Source organism: Lycium barbarum, chromosome 2 (assembly GCF_019175385.1).
Source record: "Lycium barbarum isolate Lr01 chromosome 2, ASM1917538v2, whole genome shotgun sequence".
NCBI classification, from domain to species: domain Eukaryota; kingdom Viridiplantae; phylum Streptophyta; class Magnoliopsida; order Solanales; family Solanaceae; genus Lycium; species Lycium barbarum.
This window is the reverse complement of record NC_083338.1, coordinates 9,348,118-9,356,877: the sequence shown is the minus strand read 5'-3', so window position 1 is coordinate 9,356,877 and position 8,760 is coordinate 9,348,118.

The window sequence follows — 8,760 nt, the reverse complement described above, 5'->3', positions numbered from 1 at the left end:
AAAAAGAAGTAACTCCCTCGCTCTCATTTCCTTTTCATTCGGATGCGAGAGAGCGAGAAAGGGAATAGTCGACGTTGGATGTTTTGAATTTTATCTCGCCCCTCTTTCCTTCTGTTCAAATGCATAGTGGAAGGGAGAGCGGTGCTTGACGGGACGAAATGCAAGTTTCTCGATGTAACGGGGATATCGAGTCTCATTTGAGACTCCTTGCCACTCCGGATATCATGCAAAAATAGTTGGAAAAGAGCAAATTAGAGCAGTAAAATATAATTTCATAATAAGTGGTAAATGAAAATAACACAGTAAAAGAATCACTTGTCCATAACATGTATACCAGATGCTAAAATACATAATTCAACACCATTTGCAAGGGACAGTAACTAGCAACTGAATATTTCAACACTTAAACAAATGCATGTTTTGAGTTAGCACACCAGAACAGAGAAGAAGTTGGGACCTTTAAGACTGCAAATGATTTGAAGGACTTAGCTACATGCTCAAACAATGGAGTTTTTTTCTTTAAAGGGAAAGGTTGTAATGCCCTCAAATCCTTTTACAGAAACTCTTTAATAACTGTTAAATCCCAAGAAAACATTTGGATCACATTGACACATATTCAACTCAACTTAATCCAAATCTGTTTTTCCTAAGCTAGCCTAATGATGCTAAAAGTACACAAGTTATATTTCTAATTGTGGACACAAGCATATATCAAATAGTGGGTTGTTCCTCTTTTACTTAAACTATCATGTAGATTGTCCTCATTTTTATTTTAGCAATACATAGGCAATTAAATAGAGGGAGAAGGCAAATAAGATTCATTACATGGAAAGGAGTGCATCAACTCGACATGATTCTTAAAGAAAAATTAACTTTCCAAAACTGACCATCAAACTTTAAAAGACAAGACAGCAAAAGGGGTTACCACCATCCACGTTTCCAATGCCACAACAAGATCCAAAGGTTTCTAGAAGCTTAGGCATGGTAGGCTATTGGAAAATAGCCTACCAAATTTAGAGAGTGCATCTCAAGCACACTAGAAACATGTAATTAAACCCCTATTCTGCAAAACATAATCTCAAACAAAGTATTCCTATTTTCAGAAAAATAAACTCTTCCTCTGCTTCTAAATTATCCAAATAAGATCATCACTAAGCAAGTCAAGGAAGCGGATTTGAACAAGATCCTAATAAACTTCAGAAAATTACCTCAACTACTTAGTTTAAGACAAACGACTTTTCTTTTGAAATTTTGAACAAACTAAAACTTCAACCAATCATTTAAAATGCTGGTTCAACAACCATATCAGAATGGGACAGAACTTTAAGGTAGTTATCAAATATCAAAGATCACTTAAAATTGAACACTTTGTGTACAACGAACTCATTCAGACAAAAGCCAGAGATTTAGGTCTTAAACATCCTAAAACAACTACGGTATGAACCAGCAAGATGAAGCACTTAGCATCAATATATTTTCATATTAATAAACAATACATACTACTGATTCTTATTAAAACCCTAAACTATCAATGGCTTGTAACTTAGTCAATCAAAAGATTAAGCTGTCCGGAACAGAATGTGTGTTAAACACAACTTTAGAATACATGACAACTAAAACATCAGACTGCTAGCACTCTCTGAATGTTTGAAATAGACAAATAACATGGAAAATTAAGACGTATAAACCATTGGTAGGCAAACTGAAAAGCGCTTGTTAAAACTAAGATTCAAGGTAGCCATACTCACTGTTATATTTTCTATAGTCGTATAGTCTTAATAGATAATGTAGAGTATCACTGTAATATGTACAAAATAAAATTGGAAGGTTATGATTTATAGCTTTGGTTGAAACATCTGTTGAGCTAGGGAAGATAGACAAGTTCAAAAAAAAACTAAAGGCTAGTCATTAACAATTATGCAGTAAAAGGAAAAAGGACTCCAAAATATGATTCAAATGAGCATTTTCATTACAGATCTATTAATCTTTAAAGGGAGTGTAGACAAGTCCTGGCCAAATACTTAAAGAAGTCATATACTAGTTCTACATATCTAACAACCAGAACTCAAATCAATCCAACCATACAATGAACTAGATGTGCTATTTTAGCCACAAAACAGGCTTCAAAAAGGCACAAGCAAACTTCTTATACACTTCAAGGATTGTAAACACAACAGGAAGAAGAATGTTGAATTTTAGAACTGAATGCCTACTTAGTAGGGGGAAAATCATTAAGGGAAACAACATGCTACATATGCAAACCACATAATCTAACAACCCAAAACTTGGAATAAACTTGTACACTTAAACTAAATTCATATTGGAGATATAAAGCATTCAGAAAACTATATAGCGATTTGGACTTTGCACACATACCATAACCAAAATAAGGCTAAGACAAACTCGCAAATCGAATCGTCTAACTCATGCCGACATAAAACAAACTAAACATTAACTAAATATGCTGTAATTTAAACAAGAAAACCTAAAATAAAACTATAAGTACCACACAAAGAGAATAATCACAGAACCAAAAAATGGAGATACTAAAAGACTAAATCGAAACACAACTGAAATTAAAACAAATTACCAAAGCAAAAACGAAAATAAGACCGGACAAAGAATGAAAAGGTAGAAGATTACGTAATAAACTAAAAGCATTTTACACACACAAATAAGGAATCACAAATACACATCAAAAATCAAATCGAACTAAAATGGGAGGAAGAGAGGGATTGCACTGACCTTTCTCGTGTGCAGTGAACAGGGGCGTAGATCTCGGGTCACACCTTCTACGACCTTGACTCGACCAAAGGTAGAATGCCTCTGTTTTGGTTAAGCAACCAACAGAAGAAAAAAGCAGCTAAACTTTCTTAAAAAGAAATCTTTTGGAGGGTAGAACTGTGATTACTAGAATCAGTAATGGCTGCCCCCCAAAAAATATTTTTTTCTCCCCTCAAAACATGTAGTAAAGCTCATATTTATAGTGATAAACTGGGGTTTTTGTTAGGCGCGGGAAAAAGTCTTCGATTTGCATTTCAAAGTAATCCTTTGAAGATCAGTTCAGATCATGACAGAAAAGCTGAAGAAATCTCTGTCACCCGACTCAATATTTGAAATATGGACGTTATATCACCTAAGGAATAGAAAGGGTTCTGATAGATGTTGAAACAAGTCAAAGTTTGCACGGAAATGGGGTGAACAACCTCTGTCCGTGGCTAAATAAAGGTGAAGGTTTAGCCAAAAATGGAGAAGGAGAGAGAGACGCAGCTGATGGGTTTTGTGATGAAAATGCTTGCAACCCTAGTTGATTTTTAGACGAAACGGGTCGAGTCGGTTTAAAGAATAGTGGGCTGTACATTGGACCTATTTTTAAGAAATGTTCAGATGGGCCATTTATTTGGCCGAATGGGCTACTCATTTTGGGTTATTATTGACCAAATTAGGATCATATTTTATATGAATTGGGCTAGTATGAAGCCTATTTATCTTGGAGTTAATATGCTTTCTTCCTTATGGTGAGTTGGGTTCCTAAATCAAGATGAAAGACACTTCTTTAGTTAATTATATATTAACGCGTGGTAAAGTATTACCTAATATAAAAAATATATTTATTAGTACTCAAACAAAATTATATGATATCGGAATAGCCGCGCGATAATATTTTTTTAAAGTTCAACAGTAAGTAAATGCTATCGTCTAAATATATAAAATAAATGCGATGCGTAAGATGTTAAAAGTGATGCAATATAATGAAAATAATAATAATAATAATAATAATAATAATAATAATAATAATAATAATAATAATAGTAATAGTAATAACAGTAATAAAAATGATAATAGCTAATGACTATAGTAGGATAATGGAAATGACGATATTAATAGAAAGCTAAAAATTGTAGTAAAGTATAAATGACTATTCTTAAGTTGTCAAAAATATTAGAAACGCAAATAAATATTTTGGAAGAAAGGCGGGACTAAATTGGGTGTCATCACTCGGAGAGAGGTCCGAACTTGCTGCTAAATTGAAAAAATCCAAGGCCGACTTAGAAGAGTCTCTTAAGGACATGGAGGCTGCCGAAACTCGTTCTACGATTTTGGTCGAGTATGAGCGGTGGAAATCCTGGAGGGTTACCTTCGAACAGGCCCAACAAGGATTAGGGGACCTCCAGGCTCGGATACTCAAAGCCAAAGAAATCGAGGAGAAGGCTAAGAAAGCTCTTGACGCTGGGTCTGATGATTCGGAGCGAATGGTTTTCGAGGACTCTGGTTCCAAACATACCGGGTAGGTCAGGGCCTGTCCGAGTCTTTATTTTATTTTTGATTTTTACTTGTGGAAAGTCCAAATGTAAAGACTTTGCTTTATATGTGAAATGCATATTTCCCTTTGTTGTTGTTTTCTTCATTCTTTTATCTGAATGCATGTTGTGACTTTTGCCTTAATCGCTTATCCTGTTAATAATAATCAAAGGTTTGGAGTCACTTTATTTTTCCGAATTGTGCCCATCTTAAGTGTTGGCTTTTCTCTTTGTTCGGTATGTTTTCGACCGAAGATTTGATCGAGTGTTTTCCCACGGGGCTTATTTATGCTTCGTGAATTTAGACGTCTGCGAATCACGTTGGGAATTTTAGGCTAAGGTTTCTAAATTGTTCGAACCTTTTCCGACTGAGTACTTGTAATAGATTAGGATCGGATACCTGAATCCCTGCCTTGTCAAATTTCGAGACGGCAATCCCCATTCGAGGGTGTTAAAAGATTTTGGCTCAGTTCAACGTGACCTTGTTGCCTTTGCCGAATCTTGACGGCAGTCCCCGGTATCGGGTATTTAATAAGAAGACATGTCCGAGATGCATTTTTCAAATTTTTCTTTATATTGCAAGTATTTGTACGTACATAATATGACAACTTCATCTGTTTCCTTCTGTTTTTGCCTTAGTAAATACTAAGTGGACACAATTCGTTTTTGATCGTTTGATCCTTACATCGAAGCCTAACACAGAAGGTCCGGGATTAGACAAAGATGAGATACATAAAATTTTGAGGACTTTTCCGGGGTAGCATTTAACGGGGTTTCTTCATATGCTTTGGTGAGTTGAACTCATTTTAACTTTTCGGGGTAGATCTCGATGTGGGTATAATAGTCCCCTAGTGTTTATCCGCGTTGCATGATCGGGTAAGCACTACCAAGTCCCAACTCGAGGGGTAGACCCTGTGTACCCGGCTACTTTGCCTCGTTTTCATAAAGTAACACGTTGTACTCGTTGCCTCATTAAAAACATTGTCAGAAAACCCACTTCGAGATAAAACCGTACTAAGGAAAAGAGTGCAACACGTGTTTTCAGACCTAACTTCGTTCGGTACTCTACTTTCTACAAACAAGAAAACAGGTAAATAGTAAAAATGATCACGAGGGCGGGCATTCATACCTTAGCAGTAGTATCTCTTCAAATGAGCCACATTCCAGTTATAGCGCAACCGTTGTCCGTCCATGGATTCCAGCTGGTACGATCCTTTGTCCGTTATTCCTGTTATCTTGTACGGCCCTTCCCAGTTCGGACCCAACTTCCCGTCATTGGGATTCTTGGTGTTCAAAGTAACTTTTCGAAGCACTAAGTCCCCAACTTGAAAATGCCGAAAATTGGCCCTCCGGTTGTAGTACCTCTCCATTCTCTGTTTCTGAGCTGCTATACGGACCAACGCATTTTCGCGTAGTTCGTCTGCTAGGTCGAGTTTTATGGCCATGGCCTCCTCTTTTGACCCGTCGGCGGCGTATTTGAATCGGAGGCTCGGTTCGCCAACTTCTACAAGGATCAGAGCTTCGGCCCCATAGACCAACGAGAAAGGTGTTTCTCCCGTGCTTGATTTTGACGTAGTTCTGTAAGCCCATAATACCTCCTGCAGCACTTCCCTCCATTGATGTTTCGATGTTTCAAGTCTTTTCCTTAGATTTTGAATTATTGTTTTGTTTGTTGATTCCGCCTGTCCGTTTGCACTCGGGTGATATGGAGTTGATACAAGTTTCTTGATCTTCAACCCTTCGAGGAAATTATTGACCTTGCTGCCAACGAACTGAGGGCCGTTATCACAAGTTATTTCGGCCGGGATGCCGAAACGACAGATAATTTGGTCCCATATGAAGTCAATAACCTCCTTTTCTCTAATCTTTTCAAAGGCCTGCGCTTCAACCCATTTTGACAAATAGTCAGTCATAAACAAAATGAAACGGGTCTTACCTGGTGCCCATGGCAAAGGACCAACGATGTCCATTCCCCACTGCATGAAAGGCCAAGGCGATATCACCGGATGTAGTAACTCCCCGGGTTGATGGATCATCGGAGCATGCCTTTGACACCCGTCACATTTCCGGACAAAATTCTTCGCATCATCCTCCATTCGGTTCCAGTAATAACCGGCTCTGGTAATTTTTCGAACCAAGGCTTCGGCACCAGAGTGATTACCGCAGGTGCCCTCGTGGACTTCTCTCATCACATAATCAGTTTCTCCAGGACCCAAACACTTGGCTAGGGGTCCGAAGAAGGACCATCAATACAATTGACCGTCTATTAAGCAGAACTGTGCTGCTTTGGTCTTGAGTGACCGTGATTCTTTTGGGTCGCTCGGGAGCTTTCTATCTTGCAAGTAGTCAATGTATCTGTTGCGCCAATCCTAAGTTAGACCCATCATGTTTATCTCGGCATGCCCGTTTTCTACCGCCGAATTCATCAACTGCACTATGGTACCGGGGTTGATTTCCTCTACTTCGACTGAAGAACCCAAATTGGCCAATGCGGCTTCGTTATTCTGTTCCCTAGGTACATGCTGCATGGTCCACTCTTTAAACCGGTGTAGTATCACTTGGGTTTTCTCCAAATATCTCTGCATACGTTTATCCTTGACCTTGAAGACACCATTTACTTGGTTAATAACCAAGAGAGAGTCACATTTTGCTTCGATTATTTCGGCCCCTAGACTCCGAGCCAATTCCAAACCTGCAATCATAGCCTCATACTCGGCTTCATTGTTAGTTAATTTAATAGTTCTAATTAGAGGTGTTCATGGTCCGGTTTGACTCGGTTTTTGGCTAAAACCAAACCAAACCAGTTAAGGCGGTTTTTTTTAATATTCAAACCAAACCAAACCAAACCATTATAGTATAAATTCTATCGGTTTCGGTTTTATCGGTTTTGTCGGTTTTATCGGTTTGGTTCGGTTTTTCCGGGTTGTAATAATATATTTTATAATGCAAAACAATTGACAAACTTATTTACAAACTTGCACTTGTTATTTGCCCATGTTGGGATCGGATATATGAATCCTTATAAGTTACTATCTAAAGCCCAAGCTAGAGCTATAAGAGAAGAAGCAAATATGGTTCCAATAATAACAAACATGAATATGTCCACTGGAACTATGTCTGATGTTCTAGTAAAGTATATAAGCTAAAATGATAAGCTTGCTACTTTACCTTCCTCCAAGATGAAACTATTTGAAAGAAAACTGAAAGCAGGGATCAGCACAGCAGCATATGCAAAAATAGCCTCGAAAGAAATTACAAAATTTCCACCACGAGGAAGATAGCAACTACTACATAGTAGTACAATCTCCACAGCAACAAAATTAAGAAGGCTAGCCCAAAAATGGTTAATTATATACATTACTTTTTCATTAATCAAGTTGAGCAAAATAACAAGGTCTTTAAACAGTCCTCCGAATGATCAACACAAAAGAACCACATACCCAACTGTCACCAGAGAAAGATCACTTAATTGCTTGCATAAAAGTGTGATTAAATACAAAAAACAAGTCAATAGCATAATCCAAAAGTACTTCTGGTGAAGCAGCAGCAAAAACCTGAAAATTAACTACCAAAGAGCAAAACAGTTGCACTACGAATTTCAATTGCAACATCCAAACTAATCAATGCTCAAGGTTGTGCCAGCATATTCTGAAAAAAAGAAAGAAGAAAGTTTAACAAAGTAGGCGCTAAAACTTTTTAAAACATAAAAGACATATTCATAAAGAGTTAAGTGTGTAAATTTACCTTTTTCAACTATCTCAAGTTTCTGAATTTCTTCTAAAAGATCTTCAAGCTTGCATTCTTTGGAAGTTGATCTTAACCATTGTTGAGTGCAAATAAGAGCTTCTACTGTCTTTGGAGATAAAGAACTTCGATAAGAGTCAAGAATCCGACCACCGGTGCTAAAAGCTGATTCAGAAGCAACAGTAGAAATAGGAATAGAAAGAACATCTCTTGCCATCCTAGAAATAATTGGATATCTAGCCGAAGAAACTTTCCACCAAGCCAAAATATCTAACTCTTTGGTCTTTTCCAAATCATCTACCAAGTACTTCTCAAGTTCTGATTTATTTTCAGTATTGTCTTCATCTGCCAAATATTTCTCCCATTGTGATTGCCACATCTCGTCACTATGCATGGTATCAATTTCATCATTCAATCTTGTTTGACCACCAATTTTATCGGTATGAGTCCCACAAAAAGAGCTCATGTAGTAATCATACAAGCGACTCAAAGTATCCATCACCTTTTTCGATTTTTCGGCTCCCACCAAACAACCATAAGAGTTTTTAAACAGATATTCCACATATTTTAACTTGTATCGAGGATCCAAAACAACAGCAATGAATAATAACTTGTTCATACTTTCAAAAGTACCCCAGTATTTGTTAAATTTAAGCTCCATCTTTTTAGCCATGCCACTCAAAATAGAATCTTCACTACGAACATATTTGCAAAT